Genomic DNA, 27,121 nt, shown 5'->3' with positions numbered 1-27,121 from the left:
GTATTCTCTTTATTCACAAATGAAACATCAAGTGTTAAGATAAATTGTGTCTGTATTTTGTGGGAGCAGAAATGGTGCCGCTCCAACGTTTATATGTTTTCTGATTTTTACATAATTCTTTTAATTACAAGTAAGGCTAAGTCTCGTCGCTGCGCTGCCCTCAGACGGCGGCAGAGAGACAGCTTGTATATGCTTAGGTATTTAGGCTATGCTCTCTCAAGCGGAATCATTCCGTCAGGCGAAGTTGATGTGATATTTGCTCATATGGTGCTAAAAAAATGTAATACCACGTCTCTTCAACTTTATGAGAGTAAAAAAAAAAGACATTTACAAATTATCGGATGTTATGGACATTTTGAAGCAGCGGATGTGTTCGACTTGCTCTGTATTGGAAGAAAAGCCCATCAAAAAGACTTCCGTTACGCAAAAAAATTATAGCTTTTACAGGCCTAATAATAATAATAATAATAATTTTCCAATTTGGAGTGAACGGTTGCCCAATCTGCAAAATAATGGGACATTCCATAGCACAATGTCACAAATTTAAAGGGATAAATCCAGCAGACCAATTGAATATCGCAAAAAAGGTGCAATTATGCACAATATGTCTTAAGCATCTTAACGGGCAGAGATGTACAAGCGAATATTTGTGTTTGCTTTGTAATAAAGCCCATCACACAATGCTGCATTTAAATACTCAAAATAGAGTAAAAGTCAATACTTGTGTGACGGCAACTCAAGGATTACTTGCAACAACAAGAATTAAAGTAAAATCTGCCAATGGCGATTTCGAAAGCATAAGAGCGCAGGTTTAAGCAGGTTTATATAGTGTTAGCAGTGTATTGATAAGGTGCGATACAATGATGTCATTAACATACCTATAACTTTTCTAAGTAACATTATTTAACACACATTTATGTACCAATCCCGCCGCTCTAATATTCTAAAGCTAAGGATTGTGTCAAAATCACACATTGTAAAAAGAACGCTAACATAAAAGTGAAATATAAATATAAAAACAACAATAGACAAGACGGAAATTTTAGAGTGGCTTCAAGCCAAGGAAATCGTGCTCCAAATAAATGCAACATTAAGACCACTGCGCAAGCTTGCTTTGAATACCGTTTGCCAGGATGCGGCTGATATCCCGGAAAGCACATTGGGGGAAGAAGACACTACTTGACGCCGCCATAAGGGTAACTATGAAGAAGAAGATATTGGCCGGATTAATGCAGAACGATAGATTCGTTTGTTGAAGCAGCTCATGATTCCGTTTTCTGCCACTGAAAATGAGGAAGCCCTCAAGTGGATTTTGGATTTTAAAAGAATCTGCAGAGATGTTAACGAGAGTAAAAATTTTCAATTACGCTGCGTACGAATGCTGATGAAACCGGGAACAGATACCGACTTATTCTTGCGTGCTGACCGATCGAATACTTACGACGAATTTAAGGAGAACTTTATTAAAACATTTCGTCGTGGCAGTTCAACTGCTGACATAAAATTTAAATAAAAAGTAAAAAAATACAATCACAATACGCATATCAAAATACACATTTTGGTTGGATTATTTCTGGTTCTACTTAGTCTAAGAGTACTCATTCAATAGTTGCAACTACAATTGCAGTGCAGGATTTACAACGATCCTGGGATTTGGAAAATTAGAATAAAATTTACAATGAAACTGAAATTGTGAAAACAATTTTATTAAAACTACTTGTACTAATTCCATTTAAGGACGATACATCCTTGGGGGATTCCAAGCCATAAACAAATTTTGTATGCGCAGCAAGAAAGTTAGAAGAAGAGTTGGAGAAAGCAACACCAGAAAATTTCGCGGTTGCATCTCAACTCGGGAATGGAGGAATCGAGTTGCATTTTATTCCCCCGGCAGGTCCCCACTTTGGAGGTATCTTGAAGGCCGGCGTAAATTCTATGAATGTGTCCAAAATAGAAAAGGGACTAGTAGTTCAAATAAAGACTGCCGAAAATAATGAAGAAGAACCCAAATAAAAAGGAATTACTAGGGGTGGCTCTAGGATATCCAAGCTGGGGTTGGTAATGAGTACGCTGATATTGATGATATTCTGTCAAATGTCTAATGCAGCGCATACCTCAGAAAATACACCTAAATATAAAGTTGAAACGATAAAAAAAACGTCAGCTGTATGAACAAAGTAAAAATTTGGAATTAGGCAAAAAGCAATTGTATATAGTGGATTCAACGGCTAATGTTCTTAAAAAGACAAATAAGGAAGTTAATAGTTATTTCAAATACATGAAAAAACGGATAGAGAACAAGACAGCTAGACTTCAAGAAAGTTACTACGATTATAAGGAGTCTATATACTTCTTTATGGTAACATAACAGTTAAATAGTTTGATTAAAGATTGTAAAAAGACACAAGCAGGTATAATAAGCTCACTAAGCGACATAAATCTTGGCCGGCTTTACACTAATGTTCTTAGGTCAAGCCAACTTAAAGGGGATATATCTAAGATTAAGGAAAGTCTAGTTTTTTACCAGAAAAAATTTCCGTTCCAGAAACTGAAAGAGGTATCTACACTTTTGACAGGTTTGTTTGTAGACAAAATATTGATAGTAAATCTTAAAATGCAATTACTTAGCTGACACTCATCTAAGTCAAATGGGGTATGAAGAGAGTTAGCTAATAGCTTATTCTAATTCAAAGTATTTTGAGGTTGACACGTATCATTTTATGACGGAAACCACTTTGAATAGAGTTTGTTAAGGAAATTGGCCGAGAAGTAATGGCAACGATTTGGGATGTGAGTTAAGACCACTCAAGTCAGGTAACCAGCTAATTGTGTATATAAGCCAGTGTTCTTACTCGTATTGTGTTAAACACAATAGAAGCAAAAATGACTTGGTTAAAAAGTTCGTATGAATACAAAAATAAGAATTCCATGCGAAAGTTAAAAAAATGGAATAAATAAATTTGCCAGAGGAATGCATTTTAACACTAAGCTTGTACAGTTCGCACAGACGATAAGAATGTTTTTCCAAGTCAGATTATAAGATTATACGATTTTACGAGCTCTGTGCATGTCACTTTATCAATCGATCTAGAGCCATAATTTACGAACTGTTTCTCGAACCATGCAAGGTAAGAATTTCTATCACTTGTAATCTGTCAGTGCAGGCCACTTGGGCCTTAAAACTATTATCACTTAACACTTTTCTCACACTACACAAAGGACTTGTGCGGGGGTATAGCTCTCCCGCTTGCTAAGAAACTTTAAGAAATAAAACAGTTCGAAATTATAACTCAGCAAATGGAGACGTCTTAAATTTGGTTGTTCTTTTCACCGTGATACATTGAGAACTCTTCAATCGCAGAGGGACTCTGGCGTTTGTTGACTTTTCGGATCGACGCCTGAAAACATTAATAAATAAATGATTATCCGGTGAAAAAGTTCAATTTTTAAAAAAGCCATTCGGGAACATTACTTTAAGGACATTATTCTAATTGGCTGCATACTTCCAATTAAGATTTAGAGGGTTTAAGGCGCTAACGGCACAGCTAGACAACTTTATATTGTGACGAACACTGAGCATGACGAGATCGAGCACGGTTGTTTCATTTTTAGGGGCTGATCGAGAGGTAACAGGAGACATGAAGAAAAGTAGGGTTAGGCTTGAACTTCGTATGGGAGCCTAATAGACACGTAACTTAAAAAACCCCTTGCCTAACAGGAAATTTTTGAAGTTCCGACTGGTAGTGAGTTAGGCGTGTGTAAATCCGACGGCGCAAGGTGCTTCTTGCGTCGCGACTTGGGGATGCAATTCTGATCGCAGCAATGTTACTTGCTAGGAAACTTGATAATATAAAACAGTTCGAAATTATAACTCAGGAAATGGAGGCGTCTTAAATTTGGTCGTTCTTTTCACCATGACACATTGAAAACTCTTCGATTGCAGAGGGACTCTGGCGTTTGTGGACTTTACGGATCGACGCCTGAACACATTTATAATTAAAAAAGCCATTCAGATACATTACTTTAAGGACATTACGGAAAATTGGATGCATACTTCCAATTAACTTTGGGAAACTTTGGAAAAGGATTAATCCGAACACAGTCAAGCTAATTGAATATGTGGAGAAGATAACGAGACAAATATTTTTTTATTGAAGAACTTAGATGTTGTTGCATTAACTTTTCAAGTTGTTAACAAAATATACTCAAATTATTGTTATCCAAACACAATGGCACGAGCTGGACTCGCCGGCAAATTAGAAAAATATAAAAAGTTTCAATATATCCATATTCTTTCTATGTATGCGTTTCGATGACAATAGGTGTACTCACGAACCAAACCTTCGTCGTCCGCAGCCCTGAGGATTTAAGTGGTGGATGACTTGATATGTGTGGATAAATGTAAAATAATGATAATATTGAAATATATATTCGCTAATGAATGATAATCGCACTATAAAAGAATTACTACTTATATGTTTATAACGGTGTTATTCGGCTCATTACTACGCATTGAGGGTGCTTAAGGAGCGCCCACATGTAGTCCTGTTGTGCTCAAAACCACTAACCAATGAGGTTATGGCCGAAACAATCGAAACTCGCACTCCTGGCTGAGCGTGACGAGATCGAGCACGGTTCTTGCACTTTTAGGGACTGACCGAGAGGTAACTGGAGGTATGAGGAAAAGTAGGGTTAAGCTCGAACTTCGTATGGGAGCCTAATTGACACGTACCTTAAAAAACCACTTGCCAAACAGGAAACCTTTAAAGTTCCGACTGGTAGTGAGTAGAGCGTGTATAAGTCCCACGGCGCAAGGTGCTTCTTGCGTCGCGACATGGGGATGCAAATTTGATCGCAGCCGCGCGTGCTGCGGCTGTGCAGCTTGCCAAGGCAGTACTCTGGCGCTGCCGCAAGGTTTGATATGACCTAAAACCCGCTGCGTTTTGCAGAAACTAACTCTGCTCACCTGCAGGACTTTTTACACACAGACACACACATACACACATGAGTCTGATCAGAAGCGGCGGCCAAAGTATGGTCTGCGCTGACAGTTGCAATGCACACACGGTAGGGATGCCTTTACTTAGGACTTGAACACGTGGGTTATGTTGCACACGCGGTGACTGTTTTGAGCATGTCGGATTAGGCGATGTTTAAGACGCGTCTGCTCAGTTGCTAGTTGTGATCGTAAAATAACGCTTTGGGCGAGCGGAAATTTCCATTTGCCAAATTACAGTGTTGTTAGACCCTCTTCTAACAACTGTCAGAGCTCGTAGTTGCCTGATCTGCAATAGTATAGACTATCGCTGTTAACGTTAACGTTACACATCGTGCTGTTAAAGGCGGACTGTTAACTGACGACTGTTTATTTTAAAGAGATCCTTGAAGACCTCCAAAATGTTTATCCTTGGTCAAAAAAATTCTTGGTCCTTAAAGCGGAAAAATAAAATGGGAGGAAAAACTTCTAAGTTGCCAATGTCATCGATACTGTGTAAGTTGTACAACACACCAACCAAAATGACAAGTTGGACAATGTCTTAATCATGATCACGATCCTTCTGCTGTTTAACTTGCTCATCACCTCATATGTGATGCATAAGCGGAAAAAATATTCCGCCACTTATAAGGACTTCGAACGTTCCCTAGGTCTTAATACAATCTCACATTAAACAATAGATAAAAACAATAAGTACACTCATCATCTTTATAAAAATATATAAAACTAAAACAACCGACACACAATAACAAAAATGGTCGTACCATCGAAGGCTTTGAACATAAACAACACATTGCTGAAGTATTTTACGTTTTTTATACCCTTGCAGAGGGTATTTTAGTTTCAGTCAGAAGTGAGAGATCCAATAAAGAATACATGTTCTTGATCAGCATCACTAGGAGTGTCGATCTAGCCATGTCTGTCTGTCAGTCCGTTTCTACGCAAACTAGTCTCTCAGTTTTAAGGCTGAAACTTTCTCAAAATTTGTCTTTATATTACAGGTCGGAACGAGCCGAATCAGACGACTATAGCATATAGCTCCCATAGGAACAATATAAATTAATTGAAAAAATATTATAAGCCTGCTGTTTTTTAATTTTTTTTTTTGTTCTTCGACATTTTATAATGGTTAAATATAATAATAATAATAATAATAACGCCGTCGACAAAGCCATATACTCAGCTTCGGTGCTGCTGAGAGCCACGCTAGGAAGAAAACGTATCTTGTGAACGATTTTTGATCAATCCTGTCACCGCCCTAATCGTCGTCGACATAGTCAATGAACGCTTGTACTGTCTTTTTACAGTACAAATTGTAGTTAATGACATGCATGACATGCTTGACACCCGCTAAGTGTTCGCTGCGTGGATCCTTGTTTCGCTGAGCTAGTTTTGCAACGGAATGCACATCAGCTCACCAACTGCTGATTGATACGCCGTTTCGTCTACTTTAGCACACTTTTCATCATAGCAACCTGGTATAGATGCAGGTATCCAGCACTGTAGATCATGCCGACGCAACAAACCTTGAATGAATTGCATCTGCACAAGAGTGGTCTCTCCCAGTACACCCTCTCGTTCTACCTCCACATCGATAAACAGTCGTATTACGCCTTTGTAAACACATTCGAAAGCCGTCGAAATCGATATTTTGATATCAACCAAGTCTGATCTGCTTTTGCACGCTATAATGAGCTCATCAACGTAAACCAGGATAAACGCAATATTACCTCCGCCAACTCGCTTATACAAGCACGGCTCATTTTCCAATGGAAGGAAACCAATGCTTTTCATAACGCCATCCAGTTTGATGTTCCATTGCTTTCCAGCCTGCTTTAAGCCCTTTATAGCCTTTTTCAGCAAGCCTTTTTCATAACCTTCGTGTTGCATTACACTGTAGCATCCATGTCGCTGTTTAGGTACGCCGTGTGTACATCCATCTGGTGTAAGTAGAGTTCCATTACAGCTGCCATGGCCTAAATGAACCGCATGCTTTCCAATCTGCAAACTGGCAAAAAAATGTCTCGCTAAAGTCTGCGCCATAGCGCTGAGAACATTCTTTGGCCACTAGACGAGCGTTGATCCTTTCAACATTGCCAGTTGAGTCACGCTTCACACTGTAAGCCCACTTACAACCGATCGGCTTCTGCTTCTTAGGTGGATCAGGCTATTTCTCATGTCTGATTCGTAAACAAAGCATCATTTTCAGATCGCATCGTTTCGAGCCACTGGGTCGCAATTTCTCCGCTAACCTCTTCCTTGTATGTTGATGGTATTTGCATATCACTTGCAACCAGATTTCCAAGTACTTCATACTGTTTCTTTGGGAGACCGGGTCTGCCGGTCTGCCCGTACGTAAAATTTTTGGCCTGCTACGTCCAACGCGTTCCATTTCCAAAACACCTTCGTACCTGGGCAGTCTATCTCCTCAGTAACGCCGCCACCTTTATCTTGGATACCATGTTCATCATTGATGCCCTCAGCCAGCTCAAAAGATTCTTGTTGGATATCCCCGCCAGAAGTGCTCGGTATTCCCACGGTCCGCTTTCTAACAAACGAAGTCGTCTCATCTCCAGTCTGCTGCGCTTCACTGTCACTCTCATCGAAAAGAACGTCTCTCTTCTCGACCACTTGCCGGTTTTTAGCGTCATATAGCCTGCACGCCTTGGCTCTCCTCGAATACCCGACCATGCGGTACTCCGAGCCCTTAGGTTGGAACTTCCTTTTCTGCAAACCTTTGTCTAACTCCACTACAAACGAACCAAAAACTTTGAGATGACTGACAGATGGCTTCTTACCAGTCCACGCTTCTATGTGCGTCATGTTGGTCAGTGCACTCGTAGGTGACATATTGCGTAGGTATACCGCTGTGTATACTGCCTCTGCCCACAGTGCCTCGCATAGTCCAGACTGCACTAGTAAGCATCGGGACATTTCCACCAAAGTGTGGTTTTAGCGCTCGGCAACTCCGCTTTGATGCGGAGTGTAGGGGACTGTAAGCTGCCGTACTATACCATTTGATCTCAGAAAATTATCAAACGCCCGATTGATGCACAATAGTTTCTTTCCTGTTTGTCGCTCGGCCATATTTTTAAACTCCACAAATTTGTTAATTACTTCGTCTTTGCTCTTCAAGAAATATATGAACACACGTCTCGACTTGTCGTCAAGGAATGTAAGAAAATATCTCGACCCCCCAAGCGAAATTGTTCCAAAAGGACCGCACACGCCAGAGTGAACTAGCTTGAACAACTCCTCTGAACTGTTTTCCGTTTGGGATGGAAAAGGAGTCACGTGTATCTTGCTCACCATGTACGTCTTACATGGAGGTCTGCGCGAAAAATCAACCTTCTTCAATCCATTCACAAACTTGGTTTTGCTCATTTCCATAAGGCTTGAGTAATTTAAGAGTCCGAACCTTTTGTGCCATAAAAATTCGTTAGGTACATGTGCAGTACAGAAAATAAGTACAAGCTGCAGACTTTGTTGACATTTATATGAGAGTAACTAGTTCACACTCTCCAATTTGCAATTTCACTTCGCCCTTTCCTTCCGCTCTGAACATGCCATCATCAGCAAGTCCAATCATTTCAGTGTGATCTTCAAACTTCCTAAAAATGCTTATCTTAAAGCACATGTGGCTAGTAGCGCCGCTGTCGAGACAGCAAGTCTCCTGATCAAGAGAACCGCTGTTCAGTGCGCCGAAGAGATAATTCATAGATTTTGTTCGCATTACTTCGCACTGCTGGTCGATTACAGGGACAGTTTCTCTGTATGTGACCGCATTCGCAACATTTGTAGCATTTCACTGTTGGGTTGCTTTTTCTCGGTCGTTGCCTAGCGACCAACGCTTGCTCACTAGTTGCGATCTCACTGTCTCTTCTTTCTCCTTCTTCCTTTAACTTAATGCATAGATTTTCAAACGCCGTCACCCGTTTTTATTCAACAACAAAACTTTCATAGTCTTTTGGGAGACTTGATAGCTCTCAGCTCTTCTTTTAGATCAATATTCACACTTGCAAGTTGATCTAAGATTTTGACAAACACACTTATGTAGCCGGTCATTGTCTGTCCAGCTGCCATCTTGAGATTTAAGAGCTTCTTGTAAAGCGATAACTTGCGGACGGGACCGCTTGGCTGATCCACTTCTCTTAGTCTTGACCAGGCCTCAGCGGAATGTGAACAATGGTTAACATACCACAACTGTGAGGGCCTTACAATAAAAATAAGCGTAGCCAAGGCTTTTAGATCATTGCCTACCTAGTTTACGCCGCCTTCTAGAGCAGCTTTTTTATTTAAATGCCCAGATGCGAATTCCCACAGCTCAAGTGCTTCTGTACGCACCACGAGTCGTAATTCTTGTAGTCCAGCTTCTCAGTTTGGTACATCGCACTCATTTTTCCGTTTCGATCTCCGCAGGGCCCATAACCTATTAAAGGGGATGCGTCACCGTTCAGGAAAATATAAGCACATGGAAATGATGTAATTATCTTAAGAGTTTATTAGCGACTGACTCGCATCTGAAGTTGTGTCCCTGTTACAATACGAGTTTTATTGCAGAGTTAAAAGAATGCATTGCTTCGGATGACTAACATTTTCAACAATTATGAAATTCATGATTGCTCGTAAATTAATAAAGTTTCATATAATAATAATTTTTAAAAATAAATTTAGAAGTACTACAAATGATTCTTTTTAGAATTTTATAGTTTAACAAAAAACTAAATATTTTTTTTTTTTATTAACTTTGCTTTATTTATTGAATCTTCTCTTAGCTTTGAGACTAACAATAAGTTTTCGAATCTTAAAAGTTAAACATTAACTAACAGTGAACTGTAATTTTGGTTGCGCGTCCCTCAAGTTGGTCGCTGGGTAGGTAAGTCATTGCGACGAAGACGGGATTGGTTGCACAACCTTGTTAGACCTCTTGCAAGGTGGTTGGGGTGCAAAAATAGCTTGGTGAGGTACTTATCCTTTTGTTCTGCGATAACTGCTTTGACTGATGGGATGTTCAAGTCACGATGTATGTTTTCGTTGCGAACGTACCACGGTGCCCCGGTGATCGTTCTCAGGATTTTTGATTGAGCCCTCTGGATTATGTCGATGTTGCTATTGCTAGCATACCCTCATAACTGGGAGTCGTACGTCCATATAGGCTTTAGTACTGAGTTGTACAGCAGGACTTTGTAGTCTAAGCTAAGGGAAAATCGAGCGTTGATGAGCCAGTGTAGGCTACTGGCTTTCAACTTTAAGTGTGTTCTTTTGGCTTCAATGTGCCGGCGCCATGTGAGTCTTCTGTCGAGATGTACTCCTAGATACGTTACTTCGTTTGATTGCGGAAGCAGGGTGTTATTTAATGTGAGGGGTGGGCAGTTTTGCCTATTCAGGGTGAAAGTAACGTGCTTGCATTTTTGTTCATTTACTTTAATTCGCCAATCAGATAGCCATTTTTCAACGTCAGCCAAGTGAAGAGCAAGTTGCGCAGTTGCTTGTATTGGACATTTTGAACGACTGAGTATAGCTGTATCATCAGCAAAAGTAGATGTTGTCAGTCGACTGCTTATCGGGATGTCTGCTGTGTAGAGGACATATAATGTTGGCCCGAGCACGCTACCTTGGGGGACTCCAGCCAAAAAAGAAAAATCGTCAGATATGGCAGTGTTACATCTCACAGCAAATTTTCTGTCGTGTAGATAAGACTCTAAAAGTTTGTGAGTGTTGCTGGGAAGCATTGTCTTGATCTTGTACATTAGGCCTTCTAGCCAAACTCTATCAAACGCTTGAGAGACGTCTAGAAATATGGCGGTGCAGTACTCACGTTTTTCGAACGCGTTTCGAATTTCTGATGTTATTCGGTTGACCTGCTCAATCGTTCCGTGTTTTTCTCGAAATCCGAATTGGTGTGATGGAATTCCATTCTGGATTCGTAGATATGTGTTTATCCGAGTCAATATGCATTTTTCAAAGAGTTTAGATAAGCATGATAGTAGGCTTATAGGTCTGTACGATGTGGGGATTGTGGGGTCTTTTCCTGGCTTCGAAATCATTATAATAATTGACTTTTTCCATCTTTTTTGGAAAGTGGCCATGTTTAGCGATGGCATTGAAGAGATGTGTAATGGTGCGAACGGCACAATATGGAAGCTCCGTGATCATTTTAGAGGTAATGAGGTCGCAGCCTGGAGATTTTTTCGGGATCATATGGTTTTTGATGATGCTAACGATTTCCAATGGGCGAAACTCGATTGGCTCATGGTGAAGCTGGGTGTCATATGCAAAAGTCGGCAGAGTGAATGCATTGGTGGCAGGATTTGGTTGAAAGACATTTTTAAGGTGGTCGGCGAATGTGCTGGCTCTATCTTTATCGCTGCGCGCCCAGCCGCCTGAGGGGTTTCTAATAGGCATCACGGTTTCTTTCGGTGAGCTAAGAGATGGGTGGGCTCTCCATAGTGAGTGTTTTGAGCAAGTTGATGACAGTTGCTCTATATAACGGCGCTGGTCATATGATTCTTCTTGTTTTAGAGCTTTAGTTAGTTGCCGTGAGGCGTATTTCAAAAACTAAATATATTGTAACGAAATTCTGCCGCGCGAGATCCAACAAGAAAAAACCAGTTTCAACTTTCGTTAAGCCTGTATTTCTTAAGATCACCACGCGGTCGGAGAAAAGAGAATTAAAAAAACGAAAATTCACTGATAGTTTTTCCGCAGATCTGATAACTTTTTCAAAATTACTCCCTTCTCGGACTAGAGTCCTGGCCGAGTACTTCTGGTTCTGTATTTCTATAAGGGGCCAGGCGGTTGACATAAACGGTCCAGGTAGCACGTTTCCCGGGGAGTCGTATCTCGTTGACCACGCTTGGCTGAAGTCGGTCCACCGTACGACGAGTTGCTTCTTTTATGACATTGCATTCGGGGCATCGCGCGCACCTAACCGGAAGGTCGGCGCCTGTGCCGATCCAGAAGAAACGTTTCTGTAGCTTGGCGGTCGCCTTCTTGAATTCAAAATGACCTCCGGTAATAGAGTTATGAACGCTGCGCATGGTCTCCTCATGAAGATTAAGTTGTACTACCATTATTTCGGCGATCGAATGAATGCCAGTAGGCTTTTGTTTCGAGGCTTTTCCCCATGTCGTGGATTTTGCCGACCTTTCACCTTTTTGTATACAAGATAAGACCAGCGCTTTTTCCTTCCTTTTTTCTTTTTCTGTCAGCTCGCCAAGTCGGCGGGTTATCAATTAAAGTCGGTCGAATGTGTTAGCATATGAAACCAGTTCAACATTTGAAAATCCAAAATCAGATCATCCGAATGTAGTAACTTACCATTAATTTCAATTCCCTTGTTAATCTTGGTGATGTTGTAACCATTAGCTGCATTAGATTTGGTTGGGTCAATTAAAGTCGGTCGAATGTGTTGACATATAAAACCAGTTCAACATTTGCTGCCGTATACATTAATTTTCAACACATTACTAAAATCACCACATGGTATGGAATGTATAAATAAACTTACTGGGTGCCAAAAGCGATCGCCCAAAAATTGGAATAAAATCTGGGTATACAACTTTACAGTGCAGCTAACCGATCGCGGCGAGCATTTCCCGGACGGTCGCCCAACATGGTTCTTCCAAAAGTCGACCACATCTGCTCGAACTTCGATTCACACTTGTGGGTAAGCGAATGATCCAGCGCTTCCAGTTCCTGATAGGTCGAAGACCCAATCGAAAAAGGGTATAACAAAGAAGCCGACGGGAAATTATAGAGGGAGGTGTAGAAAACCTCATGGCCAAGCTAAGTGTAACAACCACAGGCAGCACCGATTCGCAGCTACCTCGAATTAACATCCAAAATTCGACGGAGAACTGTTATATTGAGACAGTTTTTCGATCTGTTTGCATGCATGGTTCATGAAAAAAATGTGCCCGCGATCAAAAAGATGTGGTACATAAAAACATCATTGACCGGGAATACTGAAAGAATGATTCGCCAAATAGAACTCAAAGAAGAAAACTATATGCAGGTATGGGAGATATTAGTTGACTCATATGACAAGCCAAGACAACTTGCGACCACAGTTATTAGTCGATTGCTGCACTAGAACGCATGTTGCGACAGCGGCAAGTCATTACAATAGCTATATATAACTACTTTTGAATCCCTAGGCCTAGGCATTCTCGTTTCAACTTGGGATCCATTCCTTGTCGTGATATTGTCAAATATGGTGGACATAACAAATAGGGCTTTGTATGAGCAATACAGAAGTACAGCCTTTGCATGCTTGATTTTCTTGACCAAAGAACACGAGTTCTAAATGTGTATCATCATCAAGCGGTAAAGTACATTCGTGTAAATTTTGTATGAAAGGGTTCCATCCGTTATATAAATGTGAGGAATTCAAATCCAATGAGGTATGCGAACAATTAAATTTGGTACTGAAACAGAAAATTTGCGTCAAATTCTTCAGCATTGATCATAAAACAAAGGATTGCCGCAGTCGAGCGTGTTTCAAATGTATGAAAAATCATCACAAGCTACTTCATCTTGAAACCGCATTAGGATCTACCAAGCCTCAAGCAACAGTTGTAGGTGCGGCGAGCAACAATAACAATAACCTACTCGTCACAGCCAAGGTGGCAGTACAAGCCAATAATGGGCAATACGCTAATACCAGAGCTTTGCTTAACTTTAGATCACAGATTAACCTGATCACTGAACGAATGTTTTCAATGTTATCATTGCAGCTCCACAATGCAACATTTCGAATTAAAGGGATTAACGGAAAATTAAAAAACTAGTAAGGCACGAGTTAATATACTGGTGAAGTCACGGTATGGTGGTTCTACACAGCGACTTGACGCATTTGTGTTACCCCATATATATATATATATAGTGACATGCCCATATTCCTATGAGACTCTGCATATATTTAAGCAACACATACACAGTCCCATAACACTCTGAATATACCCATTACTTTATGTATCTACAATATACCCTATACTACCCTAGAATTATTCACCCTTGTAACAAGAGCCCAAAATCAAGGCCAACGGAAAATCCTTAAATTTGTTATCACCCAATTGTATACTAAACAGCTCACCCCAATTGTCACGTTCACACGTTCAAAGATAATCAAAGTTCGGCTCGCAGACACATAAACTCCTATTTCAAAAACACATAAACTCCTATTTCAACCCAAAGACATTTCAAAGTCGTTAAATCTAAGAGCGCACTTGTATCCAAGAGTCAAGACACTTGAATCCAAGAGTAATTAAAGTTTCACTCAAAAGAAACTGAAAGTTTCTCAGAAAAATTTCACAATTCTCTCAAATCCCGAAAAGCTCGAGACCTAGGCTTGATCATCAACAGAATCAGATCAGCAAGTTAAGTCCAGTTTGAGACCTCAAAGTAATCGGTTGGTGTTCTTCACTAATAAGTTTAAAACTCTGTAAACCACAAGTTGAATAAAATAAAATTATATTTTTTTATTTAATCGGAGTTGCAAACATTTAATTGGCGCAGCCGGTAGGATCTAAAAATAAAGTCCTTTTAAATACGGTACTGATCAACAAAAAGATACTACACAACTAGTTATCTTGATCAGCGAATTGAATAAAGTGCACTTAAAAAGATCCGCAAAAGAATCTATGTGACGTAAAACCTACGAGTGGTCATAAGACACCTAAAAAAAATCCAATTCGGTCAGAAATAAAAACATTCTGAAAATAAAATTACGTGACGTAAAAACCTACGAGTAGTCATAAAATATCCAAAAATCCAATTCGGTCAGATATAAACATTTTAAGAAACCCAAATAAAAACTCAAGACAAGATGGCAGTCCAACAGTTATCAGAGATCCATCTGAACCAGTTACTGGGTCAGATCAAGGAGCTACAGTACTTCGATGGAACACCAGGAAAACTCTCAGGATTCATCAACGAAGTCGAGTACTTGTTACAATTGTACCCCACCCAAGAACCAAGACAGGCACACGTCATTTTTGGAGCCATCCGAAGAGTGATAGTCGACACAGCAGCCGAAACCGTCGCACAATCTGGAGCCAATAACTGGGTAACAATGAAGACAGCTTTAATCACCGCCTTCAAAGATCATAGGCCCTACGAAACAATCATCAAGAAGCTGGCGGAAACACAATTCAAAGGGAGTCTTAGTAAGTTTATAAGCGAATTAGAAAAACAATATAGGAATGTGTTCGATAAATTAGAATTATAATCTCATCCATCAGATAAAATAAATTATACAAGAATGTTGGATAGAACAGTTCATATTACCATTGATCGAAAACTTCCCGATCGCATGTATATGTCATTAGCAAGAAAAGATATAACCAGTATTCCAAAATTAAAACAAGCATCTATGGAATTAGGATTTTATGATGCAAATCCAGAAGTAGAATATACACAAAATAGAAATAACCATATAAATCATAGGAATAAAGGAAAATATCAGAGTAATAATCAAAGATATTACGATAATCAAAGAAAATTAAGTTCGTATTACAATTCAAATTCAAATTCTAATTCTAATGCAACAACTTCCCAGAATAAACAAAATCAATATCAACAACGTCCCATTCCCCCACATTTGCAAGGCAATTACCAAACATTTAGAAACAGTTTGAATCAAGCCAGATTACAAAATCCGAATAACCATCAAAATTCAAATGATCAGGCTAATACAACTAGATTCAGTGGTGCCAAAGTGGCCAAAATAGAATGGATGTAAACTTTCATCAAACTGCCTCGGAGACCGAAGACACAATCCATATGTAAAAATTGCCTTTCACAATAAATTTTATAAGGGAATGATAGACACAGGATCATCGATCAACATAATGAATAAAAATTTTGCTAAATTAAAAGAGACGAAAGAAGATTTAAAAGTGTATACTATTTGAGGTCCGGTAAAAATACATAAAAGTATCATAGTAAAACCAAGCGTAACATGTCCATCAGAACAAAAATTTTATTTACACAAATTCTCTGATAATTATGATATCCTGTTAGGTGGAAATTACCTAGAAGCTGCTAAAGCAAAAATTGATTATGAAAACAAAACAATTAAACTAGGCCCAAAAACATATAACAAGAAGAAGATAAGACCGCACAGGAGTGCCTTAATCTACCTTCTACAGAAGATCAATCGGTAAACTTCGCGATTCACAATGATTTACGCGAAAACAATGAATTTAGGCTCGAACATCTGAATAGCGAGGAGATTGAAAGTTTAAAGAAAGTTCTATTTGAATATGGTGACATTCAGTACAGAGAAGGTGAAAATTTGACTTTCACAAGTACTATTAAACATACAATCCAAACTCAGCATGAAGATCCAGTTTATCGTAAACCATATAAATACCCCCAGAGCGTTGACGAAGAAGTAAATAGGCAAATCAAAGAAATGATAGAGCAGGGAATAATTCGTAAGTCGAAATCTCCTTACGGTTCACTTATTTGGGTCGTTCCAAAAAAGACAGACGCGTCTGGTAAGAAAAAGTTTAGGTTGGTTGTAGATTATAGGAAATTAAACGAAGTCACTATCAATGATAAATTTCCAATTCCTAGAATGGACGAGATCCTTGACAAATTAGGAAAATGCCAATATTTCACAACCATAAATTTAGCTAAAGGATTTCATCAAATTCAAATGGACAGCAGATCAATTGCGAAAACCGCATTTTCTACGAAACATGGTCATTACGAGTACACTCGAATGCCATTCGGCCTTAAGAATGCCCCCGCAACTTTTCAAAGATGTATGAACAACCTTTTGGAAGATTTAATCTACAAAGATTGTTTAGTTTATTTAGACGATATAATAATTTTTTCCACTTCATTGGAAGAACACATCTTATCTCTAAAGAAAGTTTTTGGAAAACTTAGGGATGCAAACTTAAAACTACAATTGAATAAATGCGAGTTCATGAAAAGAGAAACAGAATTCCTAGGTCATGTTGTATTTACTAATGGTATCAAACCCAATCCAAATAAAACCAATGCTATCACAAATTTTCCACTACCAAAGACTCCAAAACAAATAAAATCATTTTTGGGATTATGTGGATTCTATCGCAAGTTCATTCCAAACTTCGCTAACATAGTTAAATCCATGACCATTGAATTGAAAAAAGGAGCAACAATAGACACAAAAAATAACGATTACATAGCAGCATTTAAAAGGTTAAAAGTACTTATTACATCAGATACGATTTTAATCTACATTGATTTTAGTAAAGCTTTTTCTTTAACTACTGACACTTGTAATATTGCCAAAAACTAAAACTATTTTCACAGGTCATAAAGGTATTCAGGTACTTGTTAGTTCTAGCTTCAGGTACATTAAATTCAGTAAAAATCTTACTTAAACTCTCCACGTCAACACATTCATCCAAAAAATGGTTGTTTCTTTCCAACACCTATAGTTTTAAGTTCTTTCCAAACTTGTTTAGAAGAAACAGAACTGTTAAACTTTTCTCTTAATGGCTCAAATTTAACTGATCTTATCGCTCTTGTTGCCTCGGATCTAGCTCTTCTGAAATCCAAGTGTAAGGCTTCAATTATTTAGTGTTTCCATTTTTTATTCGCCGTGTCCCGCAAACGAATCTTGTTCTTTATATCTTGGCTGAACCAAGGATTGTGTCTTGGAAAGATATTGTTGTTGAGAAGTACTATCTGGGAATCCACATCCGAAAAACTACAAATAGGTCACCAGGCGCACGTATTGTACTGTAGTTCCAGTTCATCATATTTTAAGTTTTTTAAAATCTCTAAGCATATAGGACTCAACATTAAACACAAAAGAAATATCATACGTCAGGAATATAAGGTAAGGCTTGTAAAAGGCAGGTAACGGTATTTGGTCATATATTAAAGTCGTATACAAAAAAAAAAACGTCAAGTAGGTTATCTTGCACAACCCCCAAAGCCTCCATTCTATCACTCAAATGCCGATTATCTGGTAGATATTTCTAAAATTAGATTCTCACAGAATAGAATTATTTAAATTTGTTATTTACATATATAGCGACTCCAGCACCATTACTAGTACGATCTGCACGATACATAACAAATCCTAACAAATAGACAATTCACACAAATCTGGCATAAACATAGCATATTTTTTACGTGCAAGGTCACTACTTTACGTACTTCGTCATTGTTTATGACTCCGTATACGTTGGGCTTTGAAGCTTTTTCTATAGATTGCCTAGGCAAGTCTATTTCTTTTTCTCCTGCGCAGGATTTCTGTCTACTTTGATATCTTGTAGTGACTTTATGTATATTTCCGGTTATATTTTGTAGTTCTTTGATGGTTATTATTGATAACGCATCAGCTACTTAATTGTCTTTTCCCTTTAAATATTCAACTGTGAAGTTGTATTCTTCTAATTCTAGCCTCATACGTTTCAGTTTGGAACTTGGGTTAGTCATTGAGAACAAGTATGTTAACGGTCTGTGATCGGTTTTGATAATGAAATGTTTGCCATAAATGTATGAAAATGTAATATTGTGTTTTCTTGTGTGTGACTTGGTGATGATGGATTATAGAGGGTGGATGATGAGCAGTCTACTCGCTCTCATCATCATCGTCCTCGTCGGACTCATCCTTCTTGCTCTTCTTGGACGCCTTTTTCACTGGTTTCGCGCGCTTTTTGGCTCCACCGTTGGCAGCACCACCGCCGCCGCCATTGGCCTCGAACTCTTTGACAGCCCGATCGTAGTCGTCCTTGGCCTTGGCAGCCTTGGCCTCCCACTCCGACTTGTCCTTCATTGCCCGCCATAATTTGCCACCGCGCTTGGCCACCTCGGTGACCTTGATGCCGGGATTCTTACGTTTGATCGACTCGCGGGCACTGTTGAGCCACAGCATGTAGCGGAGAGTGGGCGTTTTGGTCTATCGGCCATTTTAGTTTGTTTTTGTTGATACTATTTAACAAGTGTTACAACTAGGTATTTATTGTTCGAGCTTTGTCGTTTAATTTTCAAAGAAGAGTCTGAATCTGTTTTATTATCTGCGTTTGATAATAAACATATAGTTATATTCGAATTCAGTGATTGTAATGAAGTTTTTATGGCAAAGGAAAATGTTTAATGCACGCATTCTAAATTCTGGATCTTTAGTAAATATTTCCTCAAGACAGCTATCCAATTCTATCGTGTTAAATGCCATAATTTAAATAAAAATAATTTAAAATTTTTTTTATAGGGGGGTATTAAATTGAACACTCTAATCTTTTGAAAAAATTTTTTTTTTTTTTTTTATATCTTATCTAGATTGTGTGCTCTACTTAAATACTTATTCTTTAAACATTTATTGTGCAATTTGTATATTTTGGTAATAAAATTTGCACTCAAGATGACAATGATTATTATTAAGAGTATATGTACCCAATATAGGTCAATATTGTTTGGTTCTACTTTATTAATAACGTTAGCAGTGGAGTCCACTGACTTAACGTGTACGATTCCCATTTTGGGTAGATGTACTTCTAATATATCGGTATTATTATAATTAATATGATATTCATCAGAGAATTTATCTATTTTATTGTTATTCATTCATATGGAGAGATTTTATATGGATATACGTAAATATTCCTGTCTAGCTTTTAAAGTCTGAGGAGCACTCAGCAAAGTAACGTCATCAAACAAAAATGTAGAAATTTAGTTATTCAAAACTGATTGATTAAATTATTGTCTTATGGCATAATCGCATAAATTTCATTTTATTAAAATTGAAAATTGGAAGAAAAAAAATTTTGTGCTAATACTCATATAACTGATTTACAATATTTTGCTCTATATAAACCAATATCAGTTATATGTTGTTAGTATATAGCCTAACGGTGGTTAGTATTTTTCGAGCAGAGCTTTCGCGCATCGGCTCGGGTTTAGAAGTTTATAATTAAAGACAACTTAGGCATTGGCATAATGCAGCCCTTGTTGCGTTACTTTGCTCGTTTATAAAGTATTTTGTCCAGTTCTTTGATATTTTGTTCGTGTGCTTCCTACGACGGTGCAGAGGGCGGACTGCCTTCCGCACTCATATGCTTCCTTCGTTGGTGTAGCCGGCGGTCTGCCTGCCACACTTCAGTTTCCATCGTTGGTGCAGAAGGATTTGCCATTCCTTCCACACATGTCCTGGTCAATTCCTTTTTCCTTCCCTTTTTTTTTGTGTTGATTTTGTTGTTTGTTGTTTTTTTTTTTTTATTATTGTAGTCCGGGCCTTTTGGTCTCAGGCGGCGCCGGTGCTGGTCATCGCACAGGCTAATTACTGTTGAATTTTTTTTTTATTTGGCTGGAGATTTCGATTGACGATTTTCGGGGGCGGCTCTGGAGAACCTAATTTCGGACAGCCGAGGTTTAGGGATCGGCTTGCATCGTCCACATTGGACGGCCACACTTGTTAAGCACTGGCCCTAATTAGCCAAACTCGCCGATTTACGCATTTTGGGGCCAAAATAATGAAAATTACACAGCGCGCAGAGACAAAAATTAGACCGTCTCACTTTCTACTCGCGCACATGTCACGGTCGCCATGTAAAGTTGGTTGTATGTATATTAGGCTTTATTTTATAAACACAAGAAAAGAGTGCACTGTAATGTTATAATTTATATTGGGCTTTATTATTCCGTCCGTTTAGAACGGGACTCATTTTAAGAATGCTCACTTAAAACTAATGTTGGCTTGGCTAACAATTCATATAGCTGCACGAGCAGCGCCGCGGCCAACGCTTATGTATCTCAATATATATGTTAATGTATACGTAAGTGTATTTAGGCGGCGCAAGAAGCGGCCGCGCATGAGAGAGAGAGTGTTATGCTTACATGGTAACCGAATGGTCGGCCGCGCATGCAGACATGCCGACTCAGCATTTAGGATGTGCACAACATTGTTGTGTGGGTCGCATTGCTTTGCACTTGAAGTGCTGGGAATATTCGGACATAAACAAATGCTACAATGTTACAGTGATATAAGCGGTACAGTGTGTACCCTATATATGAGCATACTACATGTTTGCGCACTCAGCGCTTGTATTTAAATCACTAGTTGTAGGGCGAGAGCGGGAGCCAATAAAGCTTTCGTCTGTTCGCTCTTGCGAATTCGCCCCGTCTCTCGCCACCGTAGCATAAGTTAGGTTCTAAGAGAAATTATTGAAATATAATTGTCCATCGAACGTCATCGTAGCCACTCCTTTTCAATAAATTCAATAATTTCGTCGCTGGAAATTTTCTGCCGTTCTTGAAGTTGCGCCTGACGTTTCGGCAAATTTAATTGCTCAATTTGCTGCTGCCGCCAAATGGAAGTCAAAAAGGAAGTTGCAATTATCAAGTTGAAAGTTAATCTGTGGCGTTTTGTCAATTGTGTTTCGGCCTATCTTTCAACTTGTTGCATTCGTGTAAAAATCGGTAGATAGTGAGCATTCTAACCAAGAAATAAAAATTTGCATGTACTAACAACCAAGATTCTACAATAAACATAATATATTTCGAATTATATGTGAATCGCTTTGGCCAAAAAACAAGCAAATAAAATACTCGTCGTCGACCCAATTAGTGCGAACTTAATTCCCCCAACTTTCGTCGTAGTGAGCACCAATTTAGAGTATAAATACAAATAGCTGGAAAAAAGTGCAAATTGTGAAAAGTGTAGCTCTCAGAAAATTATCGGCAATAACTTTCGCTGCAGTTTGTCCGAACATTTCCCGCGCTTTTCAGAATTTTCCCGCGCTTTTCCAATTTTTCCGCGCTTTTCATAATTTTGCGCGCATTTTGGCGTCAGGCTTATATATTCGTTGCCCTTAGTTATCGGTCAGTGTATCATTCTCCGTTAGCATTTGAATAGGAAGAGCCGCTAGCCGCGTACACATACACTCGCACACCGACACCGCTGCCGCTATTTCGAGTTATCTTTTGTCGTTTTCGTTCTCGATCGCTGCAGCAGTGCAATTTTCGGTCTGCCTAAACGTTTGTTCGTTTTTTCGGTACGCTTGTAGCTCCCCTACAGTGCGTGCGTGCGGCATATACTGTCGCAGGGTTTATATAAAACATATAAAAACCCTATTTAGATTTTTCGCTGTAATTCTCTCGGCACTTAGCTCCCTTACACCGTGTGCGATCGGTATAGTACTCGTTGATTTTTTATTTTATTATTTAACAAATAAATAATTTAATAAAAATAAATATTTAACACCTCTTCGATACCAACCAAATAAATACAAATAAACGCAATGGCAACTAAGGATATCGAAGAGCTTAAACACCAACGAGATGTTTGCATGAAAAGTATTAACCGAACTTATCGCCAATTAAAGGAAGCTAAATTATCTATAAATCCGGTCGAGCTTGAGTGTCGATTAGAGATTCTAAATACGCACATTGAAAATGCTTCACTTTTGCAAAACCAAATAGAAGTGAAAGATACAAAAGATGTATACCGCGAAGAGTTGGAAGAGAGGGCCGTAATGACAAAGTCATTGCTGATTTCAATTTTAAATAAGTCCAAACAAAATAATATCGAGAAATCCGCTCCGCCAGCAAATCGCCCGCCTCAATGCCGTCTGCCGAGCGTTGCGCTCCCAACTTTTAGCGGAAAACACTCCGAATTTAAAAGTTTTATAAGCCTTTTCGAAACTTTCGTTGACAAAGATGACACTTTACACGATATTGAAAAATTCAATCATTTAATTTCGTGTTTAGCTGGAGACGCTTTAGGAACAGTTAGGGCCTTCCAAGTCACTGCGGAAAATTATCCCAAAGCCCTTGCTAGCCTGAAGCGGGTGTACGATAATGATTGTCTTATTTTTTTTGACAACATATCGACACTTTTTAATTTGCAAAAAATTTCCCAGCCTTCAGCTACAGCCTTGAGAACCCTCATCGACACGGTCACAGCGTTGCATGACTCCTTGCTGTCTATTGGGGATGATAGACGCATTACTTTTTTTTTTTTTTACTTATGCATTTTATTTATTGAATCTTCTCTGAATTGAGACTAACAATAAGTATATAAAATCTTAAATTAAAAAGCTATATCTGACAGTCAAGTTGACTGACGCGGGATGTAAGGGCTCTAATAACTATTGCTGAGCTGGAAGGTCATTTCGTTGCAATCGGGTCCAGTTGGAAACCCTGGCTAGGCCCCTGGCGAGCTGGTTTGGATGAGAAGTTAGCTTGGTGTGGTAGGACGCCTTTTGTTTTGAAATTTCATCTTTTACGGGTAGAATGCCCAGATCTCTGTGGATGTTGTCGTTCCGAACATACCAAGGTGCCCCAGTGATAGTTCTCAGGATTTTTGATTGTGCTCGCTGGATAATGTCGATGTTACTGCTGCTCGCGTTTCCCCACAATTGGGAGCCGTAAGTCCAGACTGGCTTAAGCGTTGAATTGTAGAGCAGAACCTTGAAGTCCAGGCAGAGGGGGAGCGAGCGTTTATGAGCCAATGGAGGTTATTGGATTTTAGTTTTAGATGAATTTTCTTAGCTTCGATATGTCTCCGCCATGTAAGTCTTCTGTCAAGGTGGACGCCAAGGTACGTTACATCGTCAGCTTGTGGAAGTGGCGTGTTATTCAGAGTTAGCGGGGGACACGTTTGTCTGTTAAGAGTAAACGTTATGTGTTTACACTTTTGCGCATTTATTTTTATACGCCAGTCTGATAACCACCTCTCCACTACAACGAGATGATCAGCTAGTTGTGCTGTTGCATTTGGACCGACTTAAGATCGCGGTATCGTCTGCGAATGTAGAAGTAGTTAGCCGCTCGTTCGTGGGAATATCTGCGGTGTAAAGGAGAAATAGAGTTGGACCAAGGGCGCTATCTTGAGGAACTCCAGCCTCTATCGTGTAATCGTCGGATATTGTAGTGTTGCATCTCACGGCGAAGGCTCTGTTCTAAAGGTACGATTCAAGTATCCTGTGAGTGTTTTCCGGTAGTAACGTTCTGATTTTATGCATAAGGCCATCGAGCCAGACTCGGTCGAAAGCCTGCGCAACGTCAAGGAATACCGCACTGCAGTATTCCCGAGACTCGAATGCTGTTCGTATTTCTGTTGTTAATCTGTTAACTTGCTCTATTGTTCCATGGCTTTCTCGAAAGCCAAATTGATGCGCCGGAATAATGTTGTGCTCTTCCAGATATGGGATTATGCGTGTCAAAAGACATTTTTCGAACAGTTTTGACAGACACGAGAGTAAACTTATCGGTCTATATGAGGCAGGTATTGTGTGATCTTTTCCTGGCTTTGGGATCATTATGATTACCGACTTTTTCCATTTTTTTGGGAAGTAGCCAAGTCGTGTAATCCCGTTAAATAGTTTACAAATTACCTCAACTGCACAGTTTGGGAGTTCAATTAGCATCTTAGGAGTTATTAGATCACCACCTGGGGCCTTTTTTGTTTTTAATCGCTCGCTGATGACTTTTGCAACTTCGTTTGTTTGGAACAGAATTGGCGCCGTCTCAGTTCCACCTCGAATTGGCGGCGACGGTAGTGTGAATGAATTATTTGCAGGGTTTGGCTGAAAAACATTTCGAAGGTGTAAAGCAAATGTACAGGCTCTGTCTTTATCGCTTCTGGCCCACCTGCCTGAAGAGTCTCTTACGGGAATTACTGTTTCGGGCGGCGCATTTAGATTTGGGTGGGCCCTCCACAGGGGATGCTTGGTGCTGGTTGGTGAAAGTTTCTCAATGTACTGGCGTTGTGCTTTTTCTTCTTCGTGCCTTAGAGCCCTGGTAAGTCTGCGACCAGCTTCCTTAAGACTATGCTTTGAGGATGGCGATCTGCTGGTTTGCCAAGCACGCCTCAAACGTCTTTTCTCCAAAACAAGCTGTTCGATTTCAAGGTTAGTTTTGTGTTGGTGTGTGTGCCCATCCCTCCCTTGCGGTGTAGAGACTTTGGCTGCTGCGACGAGTACAGACTCTAGTGCATTGGCATAGCAGTCGATGTCCTCCTTGAAGTTGAGCTGTGGAGTTAGTTCGATGTAGGAACTTACGTACTTTTTGAACTTCAGCCAGTTGGTTCGATGCGACGTCAGCCTGCAAGGGTGCTCGATTAATTCCGGGCTTTGAAGAAGAGTTATTAGCACTGGTGAGTGGTCCGATGATAGATCCAAAAGCGATTTTGCAGATATTAGATTGCGGGAAATATTTTTTGTCACAGCAAAATCAATTAAATCAGGTAGTTTTCTAGGATCTGTTGGCCAGTATGTAGGACTGCCTGGTGAAACGTAGTCCAGTTTGTTGCATGTTTTGATGAGTGCATTATATAGTTGCCTTCCTTTGGGGGTAACAAGGCGGGATCCCCAGTGTGTGTGCTTGGCGTTGTAATCACCTGCTGCTATGAATCGCTCTCCAAGTGAATTGTAGAAGTCCATGAATTGGTCTTCTGAGACTGTAAAGCGGGGTGGGCAGTAGACAGCGGCAATGGCAAGGTTGCTGGTGCCCAACTGTAATTTTATCGATGTAGCTTGCAGATAATTTTTTGCAAACCGTTGGTAAAAGTGGTGTTTGATACGGTCTCTTATTAAGATGCCGGCTCCGCCATGTGCTTTACCATCTGGATGATCGGTGCCGTAGAACGTGTATCCTCGTATTTGAAAGTTATATTTGCTGGTGAGATGCGTTTCTGCCAGCAACATAACGTCGATGTGATTTTCGTACAGAAATTTAGTTATTTCAGGTATATGCCGTGAAACACCATTGGCGTTCCACAGAGTTATTCGGAGGCTAGGCATAATTTATTTGGACTGCTGAGCTGCAAGCATTTGTAACAAGATATTTTGGTTTTGCATTAGAGTTTGCATGGTGGTTTTCATGAAGGACATAAATTCCATCATATTTTGTTGCAAAGTTATCATCATAGTTTCCATGTTACTTTGTGGCTGTCCCATGGCCTGCTGTATGTTATCAGTTTTCGGCTCTATGTGAGCTGTGCCTGATCTTAGAGCACTGGCGTAGGAAATGCTATTGGTGGTGGTGACCTGGCTGCTTTTGCGAAGAAAACTTCGGGTGTCGTTTGTGATTTCATGTAAATGTTCTGGCGTGCCGTTGTCGCTCTTTGCATCCGACTTTTCATCTCCTTGTAGACTGGACAGCCTCTGTAGTTTGCTGTGTGGTTTCCTTGGCAGTTTACACACTTTCTAGTGAGAGAGACTCCCTTGTTGGCAGGGCAGGGTTCGGAGCCGTGGCAGTTACCACAAGCTACACAAACTGACCTGAGGGTGCAGTAAGCCCTGGTGTGTCCGTATTCCTGGCAGTTTGTACATTGCACTGGCCCGTTCCGTTTGTGCGGCTCTTCAACTGTGATCCTACGGTGCAGAAGGTACTGCAACTTGTAAATCGGGTGCACTGCGTTTTTTTTCAAAGTTCTGCTGTCTGGCTCCAGCTCGACCTTGAAAAGGGGTTGCGGCTTCTTGTTTTTGTTCATAATGTTTATAACATTTTTGGCGCAAAAACCGTTTTCTTTTAAAGTCTCTATAATTTCAGAGGGGGTCACATCGGGTTCTATTCCCTTGAGGACAACTTGTAAGCCCTTGCAACTTTTCAGCTGGTACGTGTAGTAATTCTTTTTGGCATTGTTTAGGTACCTCGACACTACTCGGAAATCATCTTCGGTTTTGGTTTGAAGTTTGGTTTCGCTTATGTTCCCTTTCATAAGCGGAATAACATAAAAGTTATCCTTCCCGACAAGCTCAACTATTTTATTTACTAGGACGTTAGAGATCTTCTCCCGAATAAAGATAGGTGGGGGCTTTGGTTTCTTTGGGGCTAATTCTTCGTACTCTGTTTCAGGCTCCGCCAGAATGGAAAATCTATTTTCATTTAATGGCCCGAGATTTTCAGTGCCTTTGTTGGTACGGTTTATTTTGGGCATATTGCCGTCAGATTTTTTGGGGGGGTTAGCTTGCGCTTGGAAATATTAATATAGCGATCCATGCCTGTCTGCGTGGCCGAACCCGCTTGCGGAATTGTAATTTTTCCTACCGTAGCTTTGTTTTTGCCGTTCGATTTTTGCACTTGGTTGTGTTGTTGCTTTAACCGCTGCAGAAGAAGAGAGTGGAGTCGTTATTGCATTGTTGGCGACAGAGACCGTTGTGGTTGACGTAG

At 39.8% G+C, this 27,121-nt stretch overlaps 1 protein-coding gene and 1 pseudogene across 1 annotated transcript in view; both read right to left on the bottom strand.

Moving 5' to 3' along the window:
- LOC108138498 (inactive dipeptidyl peptidase 10) overlaps positions 1-27,121 on the bottom strand; it is a 252,831-nt gene that overhangs the window by 59,553 nt on the left and 166,157 nt on the right. The window lies entirely within an intron of this gene.
- On the bottom strand, positions 18,525-18,934 carry LOC108145133 (annotated as a pseudogene).

Source organism: Drosophila elegans, unplaced genomic scaffold (assembly GCF_018152505.1).
Source record: "Drosophila elegans isolate 14027-0461.03 unplaced genomic scaffold, ASM1815250v1 contig_788, whole genome shotgun sequence".
NCBI classification, from domain to species: domain Eukaryota; kingdom Metazoa; phylum Arthropoda; class Insecta; order Diptera; family Drosophilidae; genus Drosophila; species Drosophila elegans.
The sequence above is the reverse complement of the archived record's forward strand: the minus strand, read 5'-3'. Positions and strand labels throughout refer to the sequence as shown.